A 14516-nucleotide genomic window follows, 5' to 3' on the forward strand; every position below is an offset into this window, starting at 1 on the left:
CCAGCTCGATGGTCGGGGTGTGAATTGGGGAGGGGTCTCCCCGACATGCTACTGGACTGCTGTCTGCCAGGATTTTTCTCTCTCCAACCCAGCGAAGACCATTTGGAGGGGCCAACACTTGTGAAGTGGGATGAATCTCTGGATCTTGAACCATGCTGGCCTTTCCTGATAGGACATTGCAGGGGATGCCTCAGAATTCCTGTCCTGGACCCTGCTCCTCACTTACAAGCCAGCCTGAAGTAACCTCTCTGCGTGTCAAGGCAGTCATGTATAAGATGAGGTTGAAGATGGTGATGATGATGCTTTCTGTCTTGCCTTCTCCATAGGAACGCCTGATGTCCCACCTGTAACCTGTAATCATCTTTGTACACATAAAAGGTTAATTATTATTACTATGATAAAAATACACAGCACATAGCCTTCTACTAGCTGTGCAACTTTGGACACCTTACATTAACTGTTCTGTGCTTCAGTTTCCCTACATGTAAAATGCAGATAGTAATAATGCATACCTCTGATTTCTGTGAGATGGTTGGTTATACAGGGTTATGCGCTGTGTCTAACGCCACCTACCGTTCACTAGCTGGCAGTAACAAGAGTCTCCTACAGCAAGATTGAAAGAATGGGAGATCATTCCTGTGCGTATCTGGTATGTGAGCTTGGTATGTTAAGAATGTGTCTGTCAAGGAAAGGCTGAAAAACTGTTCCAGATTAAAGAAATATATGATCTTAAATTGGATTCTGGATCGAGGGGAAAATGCTCTGAAGGATGGTTTAGGAACAATTGGTGAAATTTTAATTTGGACTATTTATGAGATAGCATTAAGTATTAAAAGCGATAAAACAGGGCTTCCCTGGTGGCGCAGTGGTTAAGAATCCGCCTGCCAATGCAGGGGACCCGGGTTCAAGCCCTGGTCTGGGAAGATCCCACATGCTGCAGAGCAACTAAGCCCGTGCGCCACAACTACTGAGCCTGAGTGCTTAGAGCCCGTGCTCCACGACAAGAGAAGCCACCGCAATGAGAAGCCACCGCAATGAGAAGCCGGCACACCGCAATGAAGAATAGCCCCCGCTCTCTGCAACTGGAGAAAGCCCATACACAGCAACAAAGATCCAACGCAGCCAAAAATAAAATAAATAAATTTTTTTTTAAAAAGGTGATAAAACAGAGAAACAGAACAGTGCCTGGGTACAGAAAGCACAACAATTAATGTTACTTGTTATTACCAACTGGGATGTAAGCCCCATGAGGTCATTGACTTTACCTGTTTTATTCACTGCTGCATCCCCAAAGTCTGGAACAGTCTCTGGCACACAATATGTGCTTAATTAATATTTGTTGGATGAAGAAATGAACTGGTTCCTGAAACAAGACACAGTTAAGAACTGGGGTGAGGTATCAGGGCCATCTGTCCTCACACGCAGAGACTGAGGTTATCCACTCTGGTTCCTGGTCATTGTTTGCGACCCTGGTGACCCTGGCTTGCAAAACATTCTGAGATTGATTCAGTTGTTCCAGGCACATGGTTCACACAAACAAAAATTCATCTGGCAGCTCCCGAAATCAAATGCATTTGTAACTTACTAACCTGTGATTACAGGATGTCCCTTCTAGTTCTGCTCCCCACTGCTTTGCCTGGCAGTGGGAGAGGGACTTGGGATGCCCTGGCTGCCATCCTCTCTCTGCCCCTCAGGGGACCAACACAGGCTCTGATTGGCTGAGTCTGAGCCTCAGGCCAGTGCTCATCTACCAGGAGGAAGGCTTGCCTTTGTAAGGAGGTTCAGTTGGCACATCTCAGCTGGACATCATGCTGCAGAGAGGTCTCAGGTGGCTGGTGAGGCACCGACAGGCAGCACCCCTTCTCCCAGCCCTGGCTGGCCAGCCCCAGATGCTCAAGTCAGACTGGATGCCAGCCCCCACACATCACCATGTGTACCCACATCGTGTACAGGTGCGGGCAGCTGTGAGTGTGGTCAGAGAGTCCCAGATTGAGGGAGGTGGAAGGAACCCCAGACTCCATTGACAGATGAGAAATCTGAGGCCTGGAGATACGAGATGGCCTTCCCAAGGCCACAGCAGAGCCTTAGAGCCAGGACTCCTGATTCTTAGAAGATGCTCATTTCACTTGGCCATTTCATCCTATATTGAGGGGTGGACCCTCAAACTGGGAACTTAGAGACAACATCTGGAGGCTCCTCCAGTCTTACTGACCCTGCTGAACATTTCCCGTATGGGAAAGTTGGGTTGCTGATTCCCCAGAACAAGCAGAATCAGGGAAAGAGAATCTGATTAGTGGCAACTCAAGGGAGAGCAGTGATGACAGTTTAATGTAGCGTTTTCTGGACCAAAAAAAAAAAGGGCATAATTAAAAGTGAATTGTGGCAAGAGGGAGGAGATTTGGAGATACATGTATATGTATAGCTGATTCACTTTGTTATAAAGCAGAAACTAACACACCATTGTAAAGCATTTATACTCCAATAAAGATGTAAAAAAAATACAGTTTTAAAAAGCACAAGCTTTGGAACCAAATAATATTCACTTTTTAAGTCTTCAGTTCAAAAGGAGATCACAGGAAGTTACAAAATACTCAGATCGTGGGTAGATCTTAACGGTGCTGAATGGAAAAAGTAATAAATACAATGAAGACCTTAAATTTTAAAAAAAAGTGAATTGTGGAACAGAGTCAAGATGGTGGAATAGGAGGACATGGAGTTTGCGTCTCCTCACAACTAGGGCACCTACTAGGAACTGATAGTGGTCCTCGGACACCTAAGGGGATGGGAGGAATCCCTGCATGACCAGGTAGGATGTGGGAGGGAAGGAAAGAGGAGAGAAAGGTGGAGGTGTGACGGTACCCTGCGGGGGGCTGGGGAAGGGGAGAGGGTCCCACACTCGGAGGGGCCACTCACGGCGAAGGGATCAGCGAGGATAGAGAGGGACCTTAGGGGGATCAGGGGATTGGAGGGGAATGTAGCCAGCCTCTCTCTCCCCCACCCACTCAGGCCCTGGCAAGCCTGCTGGAGTCCCAGGCCTGAATCCCCACCCCCTGGGGCCCCCTCTGGCTGGGCAGGTCCCAAGCCTGACCCTCCCGCCCCCCCAGCCCCCCCCCACCCCTACCAACACCTCTTCCAGCTGTGCCGGCCCCAGCGGGGCCGCCCCTGACAGGGATTCCTCTGGCCATGCATGTTCAGGTAGGTCAAGTGCCACCTCCTCCAAGGCCTTCTCTGGCTGTGCCAGCCCCTGCGGGTGAGCCTGTGGAGGCCTGTGCCCCAGCTGACCTGCATGGGCATGTGTGCTCTGGGCCAGCTCCAGGAACAGACACTGGTGAGAGGAACACATGCAGAGCTGGGGCTGGCACAGTGGGTCCAGATACCTACCTAGAGGTCTTGGAAGCCTACTGGGGAGGCAGGGGTATGCTGTAGCTCACTGTGGGGGCAAGGACACTGATAGAGAAGGCACCAGGGAATTTTTTATTTTTTAATTTAAAAAATTTTTCATTTTCTTTTTTCTCTCTGCTGTTCTGGTTCTGTTTTGTTGTTGTTTCACTTTTATTTTTTTCTAATATATTTTTTATTTTTCCAATTTTATTTAATTTTTTATTCTTTGTTACTGTTCTGCTCTTTTCTGTTTGTTTTATGTTTTTGTTTGTTTTTGCTGTGCCACATGGCTTGTGGGGTCTTGGATCCCAGGACAGGGGTTGGGCGTGAGCTCCTGTGGTGGGAGTGCTGAGTCCAAGCTGCTGGACTAACAGAGAACTTCAGGTCCCAGGGAATATTAATCAGTGTGAGGTCTCCCAGAGATCCTCATCTTGGCACCAAGACTCAGCTCCACCCAGCTGCCTGCAAACTCCAGTGCTGGACGCCTCAGGCCAAACAATCAGCAAGACAGGAACACAGCCCCACCCATCAAAAAAAATGAGATGCCAAAAAAAATATGTTACAGATGAAGGAGCAAGGTAAAAACCTACAAGACCAAATAAATGAAGAGGAAATAGGCAACCTACATGAAAAAGAATGCAGAGTAATGATAGTAAAGATGATCCAGAATATCAGAAATAGAATGGAGGCATGGATCGAGAAAATACAAGAAATGTTTAACAAAGACCTAGAAGAACTAAAGAACAAACAAACAGAGATGAACAGCACAATAACTGAAATGAAAAATACTCTAGAAGGAATCAATAGCACAATAACTGAGGCAGAAAAACGAATAAGTGAGCTGGAAGATAGAATGGTGGAAATAGCTGCTGAGGAGCAGAATAAAGAAAAAAGAATGAAAAGAATTGAGGACAGTCTCAGAGACCTCTGGGAAAAAATAAACGCACCAACATTCGAATTATAGGGGTCCCAGGAAAAGAAGAGAAAGAGAGAGGGTCTGAGAAAATATTTGAAGAGATTATAGTCGAAAACTTCCCTAACATGGGAAAGGAAATAGCCACCCATGTCCAGGAAGCACAGAGACTCCCATACAGGATAAAACCAAGGAGCAACACTCTGAGACACATATTAATCAAACTAGCAAAAACTAAATTCAAAGAAAAAATGTTAAAAGGAGCAAGGGAAAAGCAAAAAATAACATACAAAGGAATCCCCATAAGTTTATCAGCTGATTTCAGTAGAAACTCTGCAGGCCAGAAGGGAGTGGCAGGACATATTCAAAGTGATGAAAGGGAAAAAACTATAACCAAGATTACTCTACCCAGCAAGGATCTCATTCAGATTCAACAGAGAAATCAAAAGCTTTATAGCAAGCAAAAGCAAAGAGGATTCAGCACCACCAAACTAGCTTTACAACAAATGTTAAAGGAACTTCTCTAGGCAGGAAACACAAGAGCGGAAGAAGAAAAAGACCTACAAAAACAAACCCAAAACAATAAAGAAAATAGGAATGGGAACCTACATATCAATAATTACCTTAAATGTAAATGTATTAAATGCTTCAACCAAAAGACACAGACTGGCTGAATTGATACAAAAACAGACCCATATATATACTGTCTACAAGAGACCCACTTCAGACCTAGTGACACATACAGACTGAAAGTGAGGGGATGGAAAAAGATATTCCATACAAATGGAAATCAAAAGAAAGCTGGAGTAGCAATACTCATGTCAGATAAAATAGACTTTAAAATAAAGACTGTTACAAGAGACAAGGAAGGACACTATGTAATGATCAAGGGATCAATCCAAGAAGATATAACAATTATAAATATTTATGCACCCAACATAGGAGCACCTCAATACATAAGGCAAATGCTAACAGCTATAAAAGGGGAAATGGACAGTAACACAAAAATGGTGGGGGCTTTACCACCCCACTTACACCAATGGACAGATCATCAGGAAAGAAAATTAATAAGGAAACACAAGCTTTAAATGACACACAGAACAATAGATTTAATTGATATTTATAGGACATTCCATCTGAAAGCAGCAGAATGCACTTTCTTCTCAAGTGCACACAGAGCATTCTCCAGGATAGATCACATCTTGGGTCACAAATCAAGCCTTCTTAAATTTAAGAAAATTGAAATTCTATCAAGCATCTTTTCTGAAAACAGTGCTATGAGTTTAGAAATCAATTACAGGGAAAAAATACTGTAAAAAACACAAACAGATGGAGGCTAAATAATACACTACTAAATAACCAAGAGATCATTGAAAAAATAAAAGAGGAAATCAAAAAATACATAGAAACAAATGACACTGAAAACACAAAGACCCAAAACCTATGGGATGCAGCAAAAACAGTCCTATGAGAGAAGTTTATAGCAATTCAATCCTACCTCAAGAAACAAGAAACATCTCAAATAAACAACCTAACCTTACACCTAAAGCAACTAGAGAAAGAAGAACAAACAAAACCCAAAGTTAGTAGAAGGAAAGAAATCATAAAGATCAGAGCAGAAATAAATGAAATAGAAAAGAAGAAAACAACAGCAAAAAAATCAATGAAACTAAAAGCTGGTTCTTCAAGAAAATAAACAAAATTGATAATCCTTTAGCCAGGCTTATCAAGAAAAAAAGGGAGAGGATTCAAATCAATAAAATTAGAAATGAAAAAGGAGAAATTACAACTGACACCACAGAAATACCAAGGATCCTAAGAGACTACTACAGGCAACTCTATGCCAATAAAATGGACAACCTGGAAGAAATGGACAAATTCTTAGAAACATACAACCTTCTAAGACTGAACCGGGAAGAAATAGAAAATATAAACAGACCAAGCATAAATAATGGAATTGAAACTGCAATTAAAAATCTTTCAACAAACAAAAGTCCAGGACCAGATGGCTTCAGAGGTGAATTCTATCAAATATTTAGAGAAGAGCTAACACCCATCCTTCTCAAACTTCCAAAAAATTGCATAGGAAGGAACACTCCCAAGCTCATTCTATGAGGCCACCATCACCCTGATACCTAAGCCAGACAAAGATGTCACAAAGAAAGAAAACTACAGGCCAATATCACTGATGAACATAGATGCAAAAATCCTCAATAAAATACAAGCAAACAGAATCCAACAACACATTAAAAGGATCATACATCATGATCAATTGGGATTTATCCCAGGGATGCAAGAATTCTTCAGTATACGCAAATCAATCAGTCTGATACACCATATTAACAAATTGAAGAATAAAATCCATGTGATCATCTCAATAGATGCTGAAAACGCTTCTGACAAAATTAGACACCCAATTATGATAAAAAAAAAACTCTCCAGAAATTGGGCATAGAGTGAACCTACCTTGACTTAATAAAGGCCATATATGACAAACCCACAGCAAACATCATTCTCAATGGTGAAAAACTGAAAACATTTCCTCTAAAATCAGGAACAGGACAAGGATGTTCACTCTCTCCACTCATTCAACAGAGTTTTGGAAGTCCTAGCCACGGCAGTCAGAGAAGAAAAAGAAATAAAATGAATCCAAATTGGAAAAGAAGAAGTAAAATTGTCTCTGTTTGCAGATGACATGATACTACATGTGGAAAATTCTAAAGTAGCCACCAGAAAACTACTAGAGCTAATCAATGAATTTGGTAAAGTTGCAGGATACAAAATTAATGCACAGAAATCTCTTGCATTCCTATACACTAACAATGAAAGATCAGAAAGAGAAATTAAGGAAACAATCCCATTTACCATTGCAACATAAAGAATAAAATACCTAGGAATAAACCTACCTAAGGAGACAAAAGACCTGTACTCAGAAAACTATAAGACACTGATGGAAGAAATCAAAGATGACAGAAAGAGATGGAGAGATATACCATGTTCTTGGATTGGAAGAATCAATATTGTGAAAATGACTATACTACCCAAAGCAATCTACAGATACAATGCAATCCCTATCAAATTTTCAGTGGCATTTTTCACAGAATTAGAACAAAAAATTTTACAATTTGTATGGAAACACAAAAGACCCTGAACAGCTAAAGCAACCTTGAGAATGAAAAACAGAGCTTGGGGAATCAGACTCTGAGAGTTGAGACTATACTACAAAGCTACAGTAATCAAGACAGTATGGTACTGGCACAAAAATAGAAATATAGATCAATGGATCAGAACAGAAAGCCCAGAGATGAGCCCACACACCTAAGGTCACCTAATCTATGACAGAGGAGCCAAGAATATACAATGGAGAAAAGACAGTCTCTTCGGTAAGTGGTGCTGGGAAAACTGGAGAGCTACATGTAAAAGAGTGAAATTAGAACACTCCTTAACACCATACACAAAACTAAACTCAAAATGGATTAAAGACCTAAATGTAAGACTGGACACTACAAAACTCTTAGAGGAAAAAATAGGAAAAACACTCTTTGACATAAATCACAGTAAGTTCTTTTTTGACCCACCTCCTAGCATAATGAAAATAAAAACAAAAATAAACAAATGGGAACCAATGAAACTTAAAAGCTTTTGCACAGCAAAGAAAACCATAAATGAGATGAAAAGACGACCCTCAGAATGGGAGAAAATATTTGCAAACAAAGCAACTGACTAGGGATTAATCTCCAAAATATACAAACAGCTCATGCAGCTCAATATCAAAAAAACAAACAACCCAATCAAACAATGGGCAGAGGACCTAAATAGACATTTCTCCAAAGAAGACCTACAGATGGCCAAGAGGCACATGAAAAGATGCTCAACATCACTAATTATTAGAAAAATGCAGATCAAAACTGCAATGAGGGGCTTCCCTGGTGGCGCAGTGGTTGAGAGTCCGCCTGCCGATGCAGGGGACGCGGGTTCGTGACCCGGTCCGGGAGGATCCCACGTGCCGCGGAGCGGCTAGGCCCGTGAGCCATGGCCGCTGAGCCTGCGCGTCCGGAGCCTGTGCTCCGCAACGGGAGAGGCCACAACAGTGAGAGGCCCGCGTACCGCAAAAAAAAAAAAAAGAAAAAAAAAAAAAAAAAACTGCAATGAGGTATCACCTCACACTGGTCAGAATGGCCATCATCAAAAAGCTACAAACAGTAAATGCTGGAGAGGGTGTGGAGAAAAGGAAACCCTCTTGTACTGTTGGTGGGAATGTAAACTTTTTTTAATTTATTTTTTTTCAAGCCACTGAATAAACTTTTTATTTTATATTGGAGTATAGCCAATTAACAATGTTGTGATAGTTTCAGGTGCACAGCAAAGCAACTCAGCCATACATATACATGTATCCAGTCTCCCCCAAACTCCCTTCCCATCCAGGCTGCCCATAACATTGTGCAGAGTTCCCTGTGCTATACAGTAGATCCTTGTTGGTTATCCATTTTAAATATGGTAGTGTGTACATGTCGATACCAAACTCCATAACTATCCCTTCCTCTCACTCTTCCCCCCTGGTAGCCATAAGTTTGTTCTCTAAGAATGTAAACTGATACAGCCACTATGGAGAACAGTATGGAGGTTCCTTAAAAAACTAAAAATAGAGGTACCATATGATCCAGCAGTCCCATTCCTGGGCATATACCCTGAGTAAACCATAATTCAAAAAGACACATGCACCCCAATGCTCATTGTAGCACTATTTACGATAGCCAGGACATGGAAGCAACCTAAATGTCCATTGATAGATGAATGGATAAAGAAGATGTGGTACTTATACACAATGGACTATTACTCAGCCCCAAAAAGGAACGGAATTGGGTCATTTGTAGAGACGTAGATGGATCTAGAGTCTTGTCATACAGAGTGAAGTAAGTCAGACAGAGAAACAGAAATAGCGTATATTAACGCATATATGTGGAATCTAGAAAAATGGTACAGATGAACCTATTTGCAGGGCAGGAATAGAGACGCAGACATAGAGAATGGACGTGTGGACATGGGGCTGGGAAGGGGGGATGAATTGAGAGATTGGGATTGATGTATGTGCACTGCCATGTGTAAAACATATAGCTAGTGGGAACCTGCTGTATAGCACAGGGAGCTCAGCTCGGTCTCTGTGGTGACCTAGATGGGTGGGATGGGGTGGTGGGTAGGAGGGAGTTTCAAGAGGGAGGGGATATATGTATAAATATAGCTGACTCACTTCGTTGTACAGCAGAAAGTAACACAACATTGTAAAGCAACTATACCCCAATAAAAAAATGAATTGTGTGCAAATTAAGTGCTCAAAAGTAGCATCGATTGGATGTCACCCCTTTCATCATTTCATAAGATGAGTAAACTCATTCCAAAATATTTTGAGTTCAGGTTTGGTTTCATATGATCAGTACCAGGAAAGAATTCTTTGGAATCAAACTTGAGAAGGAGAGACTTTTCCTGTTAGATTCAGATGAAACTAACATCTTAGAATGCTTGCTCTGGGCCAGGTACTGAGCCAGGTACATTCCAATATCATGACCGCATGCAGTCCTCACAGCAACCTACAGGGCAGGTGGTATTATTCTCATTTTACAGATTTAACAACTGATGCTCAAAGCAGTTAAAGGACAAGTACCATTCAGTGCAGTGTATTAACGGGAAGAAGTTAGGGAGACAGAATTCAAATGCCACTCTACCCTCTACTAGCTGGCAAAAAGCTCCCTGCAAGAGGGCAGTAAGGATCGGGGACCATTCCTAGGGGGTAGCCTTTTCCCCCTCTTAAAAGCCTGTCTGTCTATAAATAATATAAGAATCTGTATTTTCTCCATCTGTGTAGGTAAGTAAGAGCATATACAGGGAACTGTGAGTAAGCCAGTAACTAAGCCAGAAAAAATGTAGAAACTGTACAAGAGCAAGAAGGACTGATTGGCACTGATGATATGAACAGTAGCCAGGTGGAAGGTACAAGAAAATGTTGCCATATGATGGATTTTCCAAAACCCTGGGAGGAGGGTTGGCCACCTAGACCTGGTCCTCCTCTCCTCTGTCTGCCGGAAAAGGGAGTCTCTGGTGGAGCCCCCAGCTGTAATGGGACAGTAAAGAGGCCTAATAAACCAGAGAGTCAACCAAGGTGAGCTGTGTTGGGAGAAGAGCCTGGAGGACATGGGGGAGCAGGAGAGGGAAACAGCCGGGAAAAGACCGTGTCTTTGAATTGTTTATCAACCAGGCTCCCAATGTCATTGAGGCTTAACCAGACTACAGGTTCCCATGTGCAAGTAGGAATCCTTCTAACAAGGAAATCTGACCATTTCATTCTCCTGCTTATAGCTCTTCTGTATAAAGCCCAGATTCTTTAACATGGCAGCTTGGGCCCTAGTTTTTCTCTCTGACCTCCTTCCTTGCCCCCCTTCCCTACCACTAGACCTTTCCCCTTGCACAGTTCTGGGAACAGGCTCTCTCTCATCTCTGGGCATTTATTTGTACAGGCTCTGCCTGGTGAAAACTGCCCCATCTATTAAATACATGCATAAATGAATGAATCAAGTTGGAATTGGATCAGGCCTAGTCAGCTACCTCTTTTGGATTTTCCAGGTCTCAAGTAGCCACCTCCATTCCAATACAAAGGATTATTCCCTACCCAATGCCAGCTGGAGCCCAATCATGGTGAGGCTGTACAATGAACACATGGAGAAGATGGTGGTTGGGACGGGGACGAGACTTCCAGGTTATTTGCGCTCTTTGCAGTTCCTTAAAGACTTAGCTAGGATCACTAAAGCTGTCCCTGGTAAGTTCACATCCCTGTATCAGGAGCACTTAACCTCGGCTGGAGCAGGGCTCTGGTTAGTGCAGGACTGTTGGCAAATCTTTGCTTATGTGTGTGCATTTTCCTCGAGGAACTCTGTGCCCCAGCCCAGTTCCAGCACCTCCTGTGTGGGCTGCATTAGCCTGAGAGTCAGGTGCAAGGCAGTCTGGGCATGGTGATCCTAGACTCACACAATATTAGGCCAGAAAAGGAACGTGGAGGCCACCTTGTTCAACCTGCTCATTTTACACGAGAGAAAACTGAGGCCTAGATAGGTGATGAAGTGAGTTTTTGGCAGAGCCTGGACTAGAATCAGGAATTCCTGACTCCTGGGGTAGTGCTCTCTCCACCCATGTCTGCAGTCACCCCGGCATCTCCTTATACCTGCCAGCCCCATCCTCTCTTGTAGACCAGACAGGTGCAGTCTCAGTGAGGAATTGGGAAGAGGCAGTGCCTGGGATTAAGGACCAGTGCCTTTACCCTGGTACACACAGGGTCGGAAGCTCAGTGATGCAGCCAGGGGGCAGTATCTTACTGACCCCTGAGGCCAGAAGCCAGAACCTGTTATGGACAGGACTCATGCTCCCTCTAGTGGTCAGTTTGAGCTGAGCTCTTGAACCAGTGAAGGACATCAGATGGAAAACAAACACCGGATCCCGCGTTGCAGAGACAGGAGCCAGCCGAAGTCTTCTAATTTTATATACCTAAGCTGTTATTCGAAATTCTGCTTTGAGATTCATGGTAAAAATGCAGGTGTTTGACAAGTCTTGGATTTTATATATCGGAGGCTTTACCTCTAATTAAATCCTCTAAATTATCCCCAATTCAAGTCATACTGTATAGACAAATTTCTCTGAAATCTCAGACCTGTGGCAGTGAGAGGGGACATATATATTTAATTTACAGAAAGGACTTTTGCCTGCCTATTCCTTGATCTGCCACAATCAATGCATTCAGATTAGTATTTATTATTCAGTTGATAGGAACAGCGGTGTCCCAAATTCACAGGCAGTTCACCCCTCACTGTCCCTCACACTGCTGATCTCATCCCTTCCTTGGAAGCTGCTCGTCTCCTTCAGAGGTTTATGGGGCCATCCCGGGGGGTGCAGATGGAAAGCTGAGGGCAGTGGGTTTCCTGAGGACCTCCTCCGGTTGGATGCTTTCTGCCCTGGAGACCGCACCGTCCCAAGGGTCAGACTCCAGCTCGACGTCTTTCTCACCGACTCAACTCTACTCTCCAGTCCAAATGGTAGAAGACACCCACCACTTCTTCTGGATCACAGAGATGAAGAAACTCGGCTTTGAGTACGTCATCTTCCACAGTGCCTCGGAAAAGAAGTGCATCTGCTTGCTCCAGCCTGAGCCCCTCCTGCAGGGGCTGCCTGGGTGAGGCACAGAGAGCCATCCCAGCCAGTAGCTCAAATGGGCTTTTTCTTGGTCAAAGAGCAGCGAGGGGTGGGGGTGAGAGGACAGTTGGTGGGTCCATGGCTGCCTTCAGCAGGTTCTTGGTTACTGCAGCTTTATTCTACTGACTCCCTGGGTAGGGAGGCTCTGCTAGCCCCTCGGTCACCCACCCGAGGTGTAGCCTCTCCCTGTTAGGGACTTCCTGAACCTCCTAAATGGCAGTGGAGTAAGCAGTGGACATTGGAAATAAGAAGGGGGAAAAACTATTCTTGTTCAGTGGCCAGTATATGCCAGACCCTGCACATGGAGATTTGGCTGTCTTAATTTAATGCCCACAAAAATTCTTAGGAGATATTCCTATCTTATGGATGAAGAAACAGATGGCCCAAGTGGTTCTCTGACTGAGGTCACATGACTAGAAATGTGAGATTTAGAGTTAGGTCTCTCTGCCTGCAAAGCCCATGCTGTTTTCACTGCACCTTTCTAGTTCCCCCTGAGACCAACCCAAGAGGGAACACAAGATTCATCAGACTTTGTGGTTGGAGCTGGTTGTGGGGTGGGGAGTTTCTTCTGCTTTAATTTATTCTCTTCTAAGCAGGTGTAACTTGCTTCAGACAGCCTTGTTTGCTTCCCCTGCATTTCTTTGCTCTCACATGTCCGCTCTCTACCCTGAGCGATGCAAGAATCTTGTTCTGGATTGCAGGGAACCCTTCAGCATGTCACCACACTGGAACCTCGCCGTGCAGAGTGGAGTCCTGGGTGACTCTTTCTTTCCCTTTCTCCCCTCGTCTGCCCCTGCAGGGTTATCCATGGTGGCGCACTGGGGACCATGACAGACACGTTTTTCATGATGGTGTTCAACAGTGCCAAGGCAGTCGTTACAGGAACCATGACCATCACCTTCGAGAGGTCTGTTTCCTTGCCTGGGTTCAAGTTAGGAGTAAGCTGGCATGGGATTATTCCATGTGTTGCGATGGAAGATGAGGGCTCATGTAGCAATCCTGAGTGCAAAGAGGAGTTTCTACTTTTGCTTTTCTCATGGACCAATCTAAACTTGTTAGATGTTCCTTTTTCATCCAAGGACAAGGTGATAAGCTTGAAGATGGGTTATGTGTTCCAACATAAAGATATTCTACATGGGATGATGATGAACTACTTTTGGCTGCCTCTGATTTAGAGAAAGCCAGCCCATGTGCCTGTAAATATTTACTTCAGTCCACAAATAATTATTGGGCCCCTACTGAAATGATAATTCCTGATATTTGACTAGTCTCTTGCGAAACATGCACACATTATTTTGTTCAATCTTTACTATAATCCTGGGAGGTCAGTACATTATCTCCAACTTGACAGATGAAGAAGCTGAGGTGAATACACAGCTAGCAGGTGACAAATGCAAGGGCCCCTGATATCTTGGAGTAGAACCCCAGGACCTCCACTCCGGCAGCCTCATCCTCCCACGGGGTCATCCCTCCCTTTCTCAGGAGACCAGCCCACCAGCCACTCTCCCCCATTGCTCTCTCCTAGACCACTCACCCTTAGCTCAGTGGTGAGGCTGGAGGCAAAGGTCACTGGCATGGAAGGAAGAAAGGTGTTTCTCTCTTGTGAAACCCAAAGCAGTGACAGGACCGTCCTCTTCGCCAAAGCTTCTGGTAAGGCCATTAGAATTCTTTTTTCCTCCTGTTTGTGCCCATCCTTGTGACCGGGCACAGAGGGTGACTTTCCACACTGCTGAGGGCACTGCCTACCCTGGGAGACTCTTAAGGCTGCGTGTTTGGGGTTGGAGGGGATGCTCTCATGGAGAGGAGCCTCTATAAGTTGTAGGATAGAGGCCATCATAACACACCCATTCACCTCTCTGGGAGGCCAGTGTTGTCCAGTAGAAAAGTAGTTCGAGCCACAGGTGCAATTTTTAAAAATTTTATTGAAGTATAGTTGATTTACAATGTTGTGTTAATTTCTGCTGTACAGCAAAGTGACTCAGTTTTACAT

The sequence above is a fragment of the Phocoena phocoena genome, chromosome 10 (assembly GCF_963924675.1).
Source record: "Phocoena phocoena chromosome 10, mPhoPho1.1, whole genome shotgun sequence".
Classification (NCBI taxonomy): Eukaryota; Metazoa; Chordata; class Mammalia; order Artiodactyla; family Phocoenidae; genus Phocoena; species Phocoena phocoena.